At 45.9% G+C, this 11664-nt stretch overlaps 2 long non-coding RNA genes across 2 annotated transcripts; both read left to right on the plus strand.

The window, feature by feature from the left end:
- The first annotated feature begins 596 nt into the window (after window positions 1-596).
- On the plus strand, window positions 597-5084 carry LOC109303091. The gene is made up of 2 exons (XR_002099010.1): window positions 597-4576; window positions 4830-5084. It is a non-coding gene; the product is annotated as an uncharacterized LOC109303091 (long non-coding RNA).
- Window positions 5085-5564: 480 nt separating this feature from the next.
- LOC109303097 lies at window positions 5565-10866 on the plus strand. Its single transcript, XR_002099011.1, has 3 exons — window positions 5565-6297; window positions 9500-9502; window positions 10857-10866. It is a non-coding gene; the product is annotated as an uncharacterized LOC109303097 (long non-coding RNA).
- Window positions 10867-11664: the final 798 nt, after the last annotated feature.

An 11664-nucleotide genomic window follows, 5' to 3' on the forward strand; every position in this document is an offset into this window, starting at 1 on the left:
GAAGTGGGATGGCTTGTCTGGGAGGCACGGGGGAGCTAGTTCCCCACCTCTCTGTGCACTGCTGGGGAAGAGGCATGAGGGGAACATGTGCCCCCAAGATTTGTATGCAGGGTGGGAGAGGATTCGGACTTTCCACTGTAGGGCTCGGGGCTCCCTGCACCGCTGCCCTCCCCCTGTGGCTTCTGTGGCCCAGTGGGCAGGACCTGGTGTGGGAGGGTGGAGTCGGGTGGGGAGGCTTGCTGCTGCTGCTGCCACCACTGGGAGCCCCACACCAGCCATGATGCCATGATGAAGCACCCCTTGTCCTTTCAGCAGCAGAGGGGGGCACAACTCTGCACCACCACTGCTGCCCCCGCTGCCTCCAGGTGGGCAGGGTGCACCTGGGCTGGTGTGGGGCTCCTGGTGGTGGTAGCAGCAGCAGCAGCACCGAGCATCTCTGCCCTCCTGTGCTGGGTCCTGGCTTCTGGCCTGCAGAGGCCTTCAGGGGGAGGGCAGCAGGGTGGGCAGCCCTGAGCCCAGCACCAGGCAGCCCACATCCTCCCCACACCCACAGGCTCTGCACCAGCCACGCCGCCCATGGGGGGGGGTGAAGGGGTGGGAGGCAGACATGTGTGCCACCTTTGCATTTTGAAAAGCTGGTCACCCTAAATATACTGTTTTTGTGAAATGTTCCTACTTAGTAGAAAAATTTCTAAGGGGTAATAAGAAGTTCATGCTACTGTAAGATATTAATATGATTATTAGCAATGCAGATAGATTTCCCTAATATTTTGTCATTTTTAGCCATCTTATTTTGATTTACAAGAATATCTACAAGCATCCATCATGTACTACCAGCATAATTTTACAAGAAGCAGCACATTATGAAAACAATATTCAAAACCCACATCTCACTAAGGATCGGTATGTCAGCAATCTTATAAATAAAACTCCTCCTACATCAAAAAGTGAAGAGAAAATCAAAGCACTTGCTATTTCTTGTTTCATTTGACCATTGTGCAGTTTCCAAACCTGCAAAAAGACATAGAAATATTTAAAATGCATCTGGTTTCCATATATCCATTCTCATACATATATATGGTGCATATAAATTAAGAGGCTCAATTAAACTTGGTACAAATGTATTGTTATGAAATATATTCATTTTGTTACATTACAGTTAAACTAGTTGAGGTATTTAACAAGGGATAAAATCAATTTGCTTATGTGAATTAATTTATTTGTCAGGTGTTTTGTAGCTTCCATCCTTAGCATAAAAGGATATCATAGCTCATATCATATCTCCAGTATTACTGCAACAGATGTTCTATTTAGTCATTTATTTTCATGTTTAGTGTGATTGTAGGTCATAGATGGGGCAGTGACCATTATTTCCCTGTGAGTCAGAGTTCCAGCTCACTGATTGCTGCCTTTTTTCCTCCTTGAAAATGTGGCTGTCAAAGGAGGTAGTCCTGTTAATGCAGTGGCTTTTTCTCTGTGCTCCCAAGGTCTCATCCCTTTAAGTCAATGACACTTTAGAAGTGCAGGATCAAGCATTGTGAGAGGAAAATGCTCTGAGAAGAGCCCAGAGCAAATTCTGTGAGCTGTGTAGGAGGAAATTTCTCTCCTGCAGACACTCTCCTTACTGATGATACTAGTGGACAGGAAGATGCATGCGTCGTTTTCAGCACATGCTTTTGAGAATCGGGTCTCAATCTTTTCCCATTTGAGAGAGAATGAATTACTGCCATTTCTGTTGTGAGAGAGATCAACATTTTTTACAGCCTTTTTTACTTATCAGTGTTTTCTATAATAGTTATCATTATCAGTAACTGAATCAGGAACATTTGCAGGGCTGGTAATCATGCCTACTAGGCAACTGCTGTTGCCGCAGGGGAGACGGGAAGGATGTATGTGTTCCGTGTGTCCTATGGGCATTGTGGCCACATCTTTTAACTGTAGACTTAAATGATGGATTCAAATCTGTTTAAAAGCAGCAGATCGAGAGAGCAGACGTCATCAGACTGTAAACTGTCTGAGTTAGTGCAAAACTGGGGATTAAACTACCTGGAAGTTTCCCAAGAGAAGTAATGTAATGTTAAATTTAGAACAGCAAGGAGATTAAAAGTTAAGGCAGAATTTGGTCTGTGCCCTGCTTTTCTATCAACATATCTCAGCTACTTTTGTAATCTGATTTGAGGCAGAAAGTGCCAAAAAACAAAACAAAACAAAACAGGAGCATAATACAACCACCTTGATAGCCCAGCCCAAGTGGTACAGGTGAGCTACTGCTGATTTACTTGTAGAGTGTCCAGAGTAGGTGTCCAGCTTCCTTTGTGAGGGATCTCAGAAGGTAGTGCTGGGTATCTGTTTTCCTTTCCTAAACACCATCTGCAATGGAGAACTTCTGGATTCTGGTTTGTTCCTCTTCAGTGTAGGCATGAGACAATGACAAGTCTGAGACTTTTGTCTCATCAGGATGCAGTGTTATCAGTAATGCAGATGACAGGCGACTTTTCCCCTTAATTAAACTGAGATTCAGTGTAGTTGCATTTCACTTGCCATATCCCCCTGAGAAGGGATTCAAGGAAAATCAGTTGAACCGTCACAAAATGGAAGTGATGGCTGCTACTAGGAGAAGCATTGAACACAATGAATGTCAAGGGTGTCTGTAGCATTTTGCCAGCTTTTATTTAAGCATCATCTTACATCATTTATTAAGTATCATCTTCTGCTTTGAGTGACGGAAACACAAATAAAAAGGAAAATAATTGAATCCTGATGCCAACAGAGTAAGTCTCAAGATTATCAGGGAAAAGCATCTTCTGAAATTTTTTTTTCCTGTTTTAGTAAGGGAAACAGGTTTGCATAAAATGTAGTTCTCAATTTGTTATCCTCTTTGATTTGAATATAAGGAATAGGTTTCTAGAACAAAAGGGTTACAGTCCCATCTACATTGCTAGTTATAGCATATATATTAAGTGAAGTATTCTTTTCAGATGAGGTCCACTCCCTTGCAAGTGAAGGTGATTCAGCTGGCTAGGAGAGACAATGAGACTATATTGGGAATGTAGGAAAGTAAGGTCAATTATACTATTCTTTACCAGTTGCCCACTGTTTTGTCTCTCTCTCTTTCTCCCTGTCTCTCCCTTTTATTCTAATGTTGATTTCCTCTTGTCCTCCACCCTTCCTGATGCATCCACTGGCCAACACAGCTCCCATTCATATGTCACACATATTCAAACCATCTCACCATACCACTTTTAGGCCTCTTGACAAATGATTCTCTCAAATTACATTCCTAGCAATCACATCCAGGCTTAGTGCAAAGAGGGTAGCCAAAGCTGCAACAAAACAAACCCCAGCCTATTTTTAAAATGATAATCTGCAGTGAAAAGGCATGGTGGCACTACCCATTGAAGGAACGCAGTCTCATCTTGATTACATGGAAGCAGCTGAAGTCACTCCTTTGAGCGAACACTGGAGGATTTTTGTCAAGGATTATTAGTGGGGAGGAAATCATATATGCACTAAATAGACTTGGAAAATATGCAGCACTGAAGCCAAACTTGTGTGCTGCTGCACATGGCTGCAGGCTGTTAAGTGTTGCTATAATGCTGATTTAAAGGCTTATGAATGCTGAGAATCTAAGAGGTCAGTCTGGCCCATGTCCAGGGCTCATCCTACTGCCCGCCCACATTGAATAATCCATTTCATGGTCCATTGGCTAAACAGTGTGGCCAGGATAGTGGAGGATACAGGATTACTTTATGTGCTGTCTACAAAAGAGAATGCATTGCTTTGGGGAACAGAGGGGGAACACTATTGTATTCTCTGTGCAGGAAATGTTCAGATTCAGCTCTGCTTTGTTTAAATGACCTCTCTACAGTGAATTGAAATGATAAATGATGTTAAATGGATCACTTTCATGATTTGTCAAGAACACATGATGGCCTCTAACTAAGCATTTATATAGAGCTATGAAGGTGGGGGTGGGCAGTTAGGAGTACTTTTGTGCTAGGCACTGTGTGAGCAGAGAAATAGACTGCTTATGCTCAGAAGCATCTTTGAAGGCTGGGGAAAGCAAGGCAAATGTATGTATTTGCTACTTTTAAAAAAATATTTGCTTCAGATTTGCAACTGGATTAAAAAACAAAACAAAGTCTCCCAAGCAGCTCTTAACCTTAACCACAATGAGCATTACAATTTTTTTTGACAGAGTATGTCAGAAGTATATCCTGAGATGGGATTTGAGGTGAGGGGAATAGAATTTAATTCTAGATTAGCTCAGGGCTCACATGCTCTGCAGAGTGTGGCATGGAACAAAGCACAAAGATAGCTGTGGGATGGGTGGGCAAGAGGCTGGCTGAAACTGCCATCACTGGTGAATGGGTATGGGGAGGGCCTGGCACACTAGGAAACAAGCTCATAAATAAGATGAGGCAGAGTTAGGTAGGCCCTTGCCAGGTTATGGCTAGGAGCTTGAAGTGAACCAAGTGAAATAATCACTATGGAATGCCTAGAAAAACAGGAGGATATGGTCAAAGTGACAGTTGTTGAAGATAATCTGAGCATTTGTATTCTGTATGGAACAAAGGTCACAAGTTAGCAGAGGGTAGATTTAGGTTAGATATCAGAAGGCGCTATTTCACGGTCAGGGCGGCTAGGGTCTGGAACCAACTTCCAAGGGAGGTGGTGCAGGCTCCTACCCTGGGGGTTTTTAAGAAGAGGTTAGATGAACACCTTGCTGGGGTCGTTTGACCCCAGTACTCTTTCCTGCCATGGCAGGGGGTCGGACTAGATGATCTTCTCAGGTCCCTTCTGACCCTAGAAACTATGAAACTATAAAGGGGGTGAAACATGCGTCAGAGAGACTGAAGGAGAGAGGTTTTCAGTGATAAGGACAGGAGATGATACAGGTGTGGACACGAATATGTAGCTGAGTGGAGCAAAAGTACAGAACATCTTTCTGCGCCATTATGGTGGAAGAATAATCAAGGGTTAGTTATACCCTCACTATGACAGGCATTACAGTGGAAGGAGTCAGAGGCAATGCCCAGGCCACAGGCCTGGCAGAGAGGAAGTAAATCCATGGTGTTGTTAACAAGAATGTGCAGTCAGAGAGAGGGGAAGGATTTCAGAGAATAGAATTGGTATTCAGTATTGAATGTGCAAAATTTATAGTAACAGTGAGACATCCAGATGGCAAGGTCTGAGATACAGGAAGATTTAGATGAAGAGAAGACAAGCACAGAGTGGAAAAGATGATCTATAAATCACTGATTAAAAATAGGGGGAGTAGATGATAATGCCAAGAGAAAAAGTAGGGAGAAAGCGGAGGAGTCAGAACTTTAAAACTGCCATACTGAGCCAGACCAATGGTGCATCTAGCCCTGTATCCTGTCTCTGACAATACTGGCTAGTAGATACTCTAGAGCAGGGGTTCCCAAACAGTGGTAAGCATAACCCTGGTGAAATGCAAGACATCTCTGGGTGGGTATGGGGGAGAAATTGTGTAATAGTGGATTTCATTTTCATTATAATAATAATTGGCATTTAAGGGGTTAAAATATAAAACACACTGGTAGGTGTATGTCGGCAGCTCTGGAAGGGGGTATGCAATAAGATAAATTTGGGAACCTCTGCTCTAGAGAATGGGTGTCAAACTTGTTTGCCCCTCTGCAAGCTGAATCCAGATCACAGGACTGCCTGGCAAGCCAGAAGACCCACTAGTGGTGATGTTAGTCCCTGAAGCTGCCAGAACTGCTATTTTCTTGCCTTTCTGGAACCTAGGGAGTTAATACCACTGCCACTTGCCCCCCTGTTCTCCTGCTGCCATTCTTAGAACATGTACAGACATTTGCCCTAGAGAAGCACCCTGGGAGTGATTTAATGCTGGTGGTTCCTAGGTTATATTTCTCCTGCATTGGCCATTTTTGCCTTGAGAGAAAAATCCTGAATGTCTGTACACTCTTGGTTTCTCCAGGGAGAGCAATGACTCTGCCAGGAGAAATGGAATGTCTGTACGTGGCCTTAGTACCAAAATCCCTGATTTTGGTGGCAGATAAGGAGGCGAGTGACTTTGAATCCCAGGTTCTAGAGCTGCTGAAACAGCAGCTCTGGCAGCTGCAGAGATTAACCATTGCCCACAGAGCCACAGCAATGAGCCCTGTAGTCCAAGTCTACCCTGTGGAGGTGAGTGGTCCAGCTTGTGAGAAGCCAGTGGGCTGTACAACCCACCTCTGTGAATGCTGTTTGACCCCCCTGCTCTAGAGGGAGACTATGTGAACAGGATAGGTCTCAAGTGCTCCACCCTCTGTCATAGCTTCCCTGGCAACCATCATTGGTTTAGGGATATCAGAAGATACACCCCCTGTCTCTTCTATTTAATAGTTCCCTATGGTCCTGTCCACCATGAATTTGGCTAATCCCTTTTTCACTTAATTATACTATCTGCCTCCATACCTCCCAGAGGCAACAAGTTAACTGTGTGCTTTGTAAACAAGTACTCCACTGTTTTGTTTTAAATTTCTCCTGTACATTTGGGATTGGCTGTATTCTAGGAGTTGGTGAATAACAGTTGCCTGTTCACTTCATCCACACCCTTCCTGATTTTGTAGACCTCTGTCGTATACCCTTCAGCCTTCCTTCCAAAAAGTGGAGAACTGTGCCCTTTGGGCCCTGACAGAAAAATGCAGAGGAGGAAAAGTGGTGAAAAAACCACCAGGGAGGTGAAGTTTAAAATTCTGATCTGCTCTGAAATGGGACCATACACAAAAGCAACTTCTTACTCTACTCATTAGATTTTCTCCTTGCATGGATTCAGCCACAGCTGCTGCATTTAGTGACAAAACACTAATTTCCACTGCGAATTTATAACTCTTACAAAAATTAGAGAGCCAGTGCTGCTGATTGGCTTGAAGGGCATTATTTGTATAAGAACAGGTTTGTTTTAAAGAAATTCCACATAGTTACACATGTGCAGATCTACTAAATACAAACATGAATTGTTTGAGTGTCATCCTGGCCATAATTTTTCCAGCAGAGTTTTTTTCTTAAAGTTTATAATGTTTAAGAGATAATGAAGGACAGCCTGATTTTTAGCACCTAGACTGGCAGCATTTGTCTGCATGGGGAAATAGGGCAGAATAGCTAGGTTTTTTCTGCAATTCCTATTTAGGAACACCTCCCCATGTAGACATCAGTCAGAATGCAAGTAATTTTATTCCGGAATAATTACTGCTATGGAAATAGCAATTATTCCAAAATAAAGTAAGCATTATTCTGAATGTGTATGTCCATACAGAGAGCTATTCTGGAATGGCTACTTTGGAAGAGTAGTTTATTCTACAGTAACTATTCTGATAATTTTCTCCATGTGGAAAAAGTCACAATCAGCAGGGTTGTCAAGAAGAACTTTTTTCCTTGTAAATTAAGCACATTTGATACAGAAATCCTGGAGCCATAACCCTATAATACCATTTCTACATGCACTTTCAAAACAGAACTGACATAGCATTTCTGCAGACTTCATATTTGCCCAGTACAGTGACCAATCAATGTTCCCTTTCATTTAGTCACCACAGAAAAAGAAACACACTGAAATATTCTTTCATAGTTGCAAACATTTTTGGTTTGAAGGTGGGGGAAAGGAGAAGAGAGGCATTTACAAATTACAACTGCTTAATAAACAGCTTACTCCTGCACTGTGAACTGATTTGCCAAAAAGAGTTAAACATCAGGACAGGATTCTGTATGGCTAGGGACAGAAATTACACATAAACCAGTGTAAGTGAACAGAAACGAGTTCAAATCTGTAACACAACAGAAGTTAAGTGCACATAAACCACTTTCAAAGGCTAGGAACAGATATTAAAAAAGCTGGAGCCTGAATTAATTCAATTTTTGCAGCTTACTCTAACCTGTGTAGATTGAACTGATTTGCAAGTGAACAGACATCCACTTTTGACTCCAGAAATGCAGGCACATGCCTGCAGTGGCTCAGGCCAGAAGCTGGGTAAGATGCTAGCACAAGCCCTCACCTAAAGGGAAACTGAGCTGGGGGGGAGGGGAGGAGCAGGTGTCACGGCCAGGCCCTGGCAGGCCCAAGTGTGATTGGGGAAGGGTTTAAACCCCCACACTGGCCTGCAGAGACCCCCATCCCAGGTGTGCCTGGAGGGGGAAGGAGCCCCTGTCAGGGGACCCCAGCATCACCACCCCTGCTCTCTCGCTGGGTGGCAGCAGGAGCAGGGGTGGGGCCAGGCCCTGGTAGCCTGAATGGAAGTGGGGGTTTAATTCCCCCGTTGTGGGGGGCGGTGGTGCAGGCACCAACAGGATCTACTTGTGCACCTGAGACTGTGCACATGGGGCCACAGGGGCCAGACACCAGTAGCCTGAGGGGAAGGGGCAGGGTTTAATCCCCCAATTGCAGGCAGCAGCAGCAATGGCCCTGACATGCGCCTTGGAAGCATTCAAGGAGCAGCCAGCTGGCCATAGGGAGGGGGGTTGTGACCTGGCTGTGGGGAGTAGGGGAGCCTGACTTACTGCTGCCTCCCACTATGGTAGCACAGTCCAGGCTGGGATGGCCCTAGGGGGCAGGGGGCAGTACCCACCTCCTGCCACCTTCAGCCCTACCTGTTGCAGTTTCCAGAAGGGCTGGAGTGTGGCTCCCTGAGGCAGCGGCAGAGCAAATTACCACAGTGGGCAGAGGTGAGGCACCTGTCACCCACTGCTTGCTTGTGGTGGTGCTGGGCTCTCGGGGTGGGCTGCTGTAGGACAGTTGCTGCTTAAGCCCCTGGGCTCTGGGGCCAGGCCAGACTGGGCTGTGGCAGTCCATTGCCTTCCCCTGCCGCTGCCCACACTCATGGCCTGTAGCAGCTCACCCCAGATGCCTGGAGCCACCGTGAGCAGGCATTAGGTAACAGGTGCTTGGCCTCCATCCAGCTCCTGGCTTTGGACCCAAGCCAGGATATGCCTGGTACAGGGAATGGGAAGCCCACAGCAGGAGTTATTTTCCCTCTCACTCCCTTCTCAGCCAGCCTGCAAGCTGAGCAGGGGGCATAGCCAGGTGATCACCCCAGCTCCTGGCTCAGGTGGGGACTGCAGGCTTCCTTGAAGCTGGGAGGCTCACCCCATGATATGTTCTCCGGGACAGAAGGGAAGGGAGTGGAGAGGACAAAGGGCAGACTCCTCCCCATCCCTCTCCCATCTCCATTGCAGACCCCTGTTGCATCCTAAAAGTGGTGGAGCAAGCATGGCCCCTGGTGCTACTGCTTTGCTGGAGCCAGCTGGGGGGGGGGGGGGGGGCAGTTAGAGCATCAGGGCTGCCCAATGCCTCCTGGGCAGAGCTGCAGCCTGGTACCTCATCCCTGCCCCTGCTGGGGAGCTAGACCTACCCCAAACTTCCTGCAGGTGTTGGATGAGTCCTCTCCCCCCACCCACATGACCAGTGCCAGCCAGTGCTGCCCATCACCCCTGCCTGGCACAGCCTCTGTGACTCCCAGCCTGCTCTGTTCATCAGGCTGTGGCAGAGCTGCACTGTGGCTGACACTGGAGAAGGGAGGGGGCTTGCATCCCAGGCCAGACCATCCTGCAATGCAGTGATCCCTGGTGAGTGCAGCCCACAGCCTGACCAGTCTGTGGGGCAGCTGCGGATGGAGTGGCAAAGGGGGAAAATGCTCACCCCATGCCCAGAGAAGGGGGAAAGCTGGCAGTAGGGGCTTTACTCCCCCTCTCCAGCTAGGAGCAGAGTCAATTCCCCAACAGAGGAGGGGGTGAGGCAGGGGAATCTGGCTTGCTCCTGGCTGAAGTCCCTGCTGGCAGCTGGGGGCAGGGCCAGCCCTGCTCTGTTCAAGCAGAGAGCACAGCCCAGGGCTGAAAAGCATTCTGGGATTCTGGGGGACTCCAATTTAACTTAAACCAGCAAAGGGTCTGGGACATACATTGCATAAACTGGTTTGACCCAAATCAGTTAAGTCTGATACTACATTCAACCAGGTTTATCTTAAACCAGTTTTAGCAATTTTGAAACTGGTTTATGTGCACTGAACTTGCGTTCTGTTACAGGTTTAAATTGGTTCCTGACCACATAAACCAGTTTATACGACAGGCTCATAAAATGGACAGACGAAAACCTGATGGCCTTCAACACTGAAAAATGCAAGGTACTCCACCTTGGGAAGAAAAACCCAAAGCATACTTATTGGCTCAGCATGCTACGCTTGCTAGCTCCATGACTGTAAAGGATTTGGGGGTCATGACTGACCACAAGACGAATATGAGCCACCAGTGTGATGTTGTGGCTGGCAAAGTGAGTAAAACTCTGGCTTGCATCCATAGATGCTTCTCAAGCAAATCCCAGGCTGTCATCCTCCCACTGTACTCAGCCTTGGTGAAGCTGCAGCTGGGGTACTGCATCCAATTCTGGACTCCACAATTTAAAAAGGATGTGGAGAAGCTTGAGACAGTCCAGAGGAAAGCCACACACATGATCAGAGGGCAGGAAAACAGACCTAATGATGAGAGGCCGAGAGCTATGGGACTCTTTAGTTTGGAAAAGTGCAGGCTCGGGGGGACCTGGTGGCTACTTGTAAGTATACAAGGGGTGTACATCAGGATCTGGGGGAACGCCTGTTCACCAGAGCACTCCATGGGATGACAAGGTCAAAGAGTCACAAACTCCTCCAAGACCATTTCAGGATGGACATAAGGAAGAACTTCTTTACTGTTCGAGCCCTGGAACAGACTGCTGCCAGAGGTGATGCAAGCACCTATACTGAACACCTTCAAGAGTAAACTGGATGCTTATCTTGCTGGGATCCTATGACCCCAGCTGACTTCCTGCCCTTTGGGCGGGGGGTTGGACTCGATCTTCCGAGGTCCCTTCCAGCCCTAATATCTATGAAATCTATGACACGTACCTTCTGTCCCTAGTCAAAATGGCCAAAATCAGTTTAAGATAAATCTAGATGGATCAGCCTCAACTAGTTTAGGTTAAATCAGTTTATTGAACTTCTGTTCCAGATCCCCTCCAGATCCAAGTTCTCATGATGCTTTGCACCTCCCCCACAAACCCTCCCTGGGCCAACCTGTCTACTCCAGCAGAACACGGAGGTGTACTCTAGAGCCCCCTGGCTTCTGGCCTGGGCCACTGAAGGCATTTCCAGAATCAAAAGTGAACGTCTGTTCACTTGCTTGTTGGTTCAATCTATGTAGCTTAGACTAATGTGCAAAGATTAAATCGATTCAGCCTCAGGCTTTCTGACTGTCTGTACTTAGCCTACAGTCAAATGTCTGAGATTTTTCATTAATGTTACAGTAGATTGCCACCCACTAACAGTACAGAGATTAAATTAAAAACAAATGTGCTTCACCAGCAATGAGTCACAAAACACCTCGGTGTTAGTAGTAATTATAATATTACCATATTAATAATATTGAAAAGAGGTGAGCACTGATTTATCCAGAACTTACAGTTACTAAAATCATTAACACATTCTACTTCCTTTTCAATAGAGATGGTTGTACAATATATTTTATGTTGGAACTGAGCAGGTGGCCTCATATTGGTTTTCTACTGCATTAGTCCATGCTGCTTTTTTTTTTTGTTTTTATGACTACATACTTTTCTAATTATACTAGAAACAATATGTCCAAAAGAAATTGGATAATATTTAACATACATTT

The sequence above is a fragment of the Gavialis gangeticus genome, unplaced genomic scaffold (assembly GCF_001723915.1).
Source record: "Gavialis gangeticus isolate Ggan-Ray unplaced genomic scaffold, GavGan_comp1, whole genome shotgun sequence".
Taxonomy (NCBI): domain Eukaryota; kingdom Metazoa; phylum Chordata; order Crocodylia; family Gavialidae; genus Gavialis; species Gavialis gangeticus.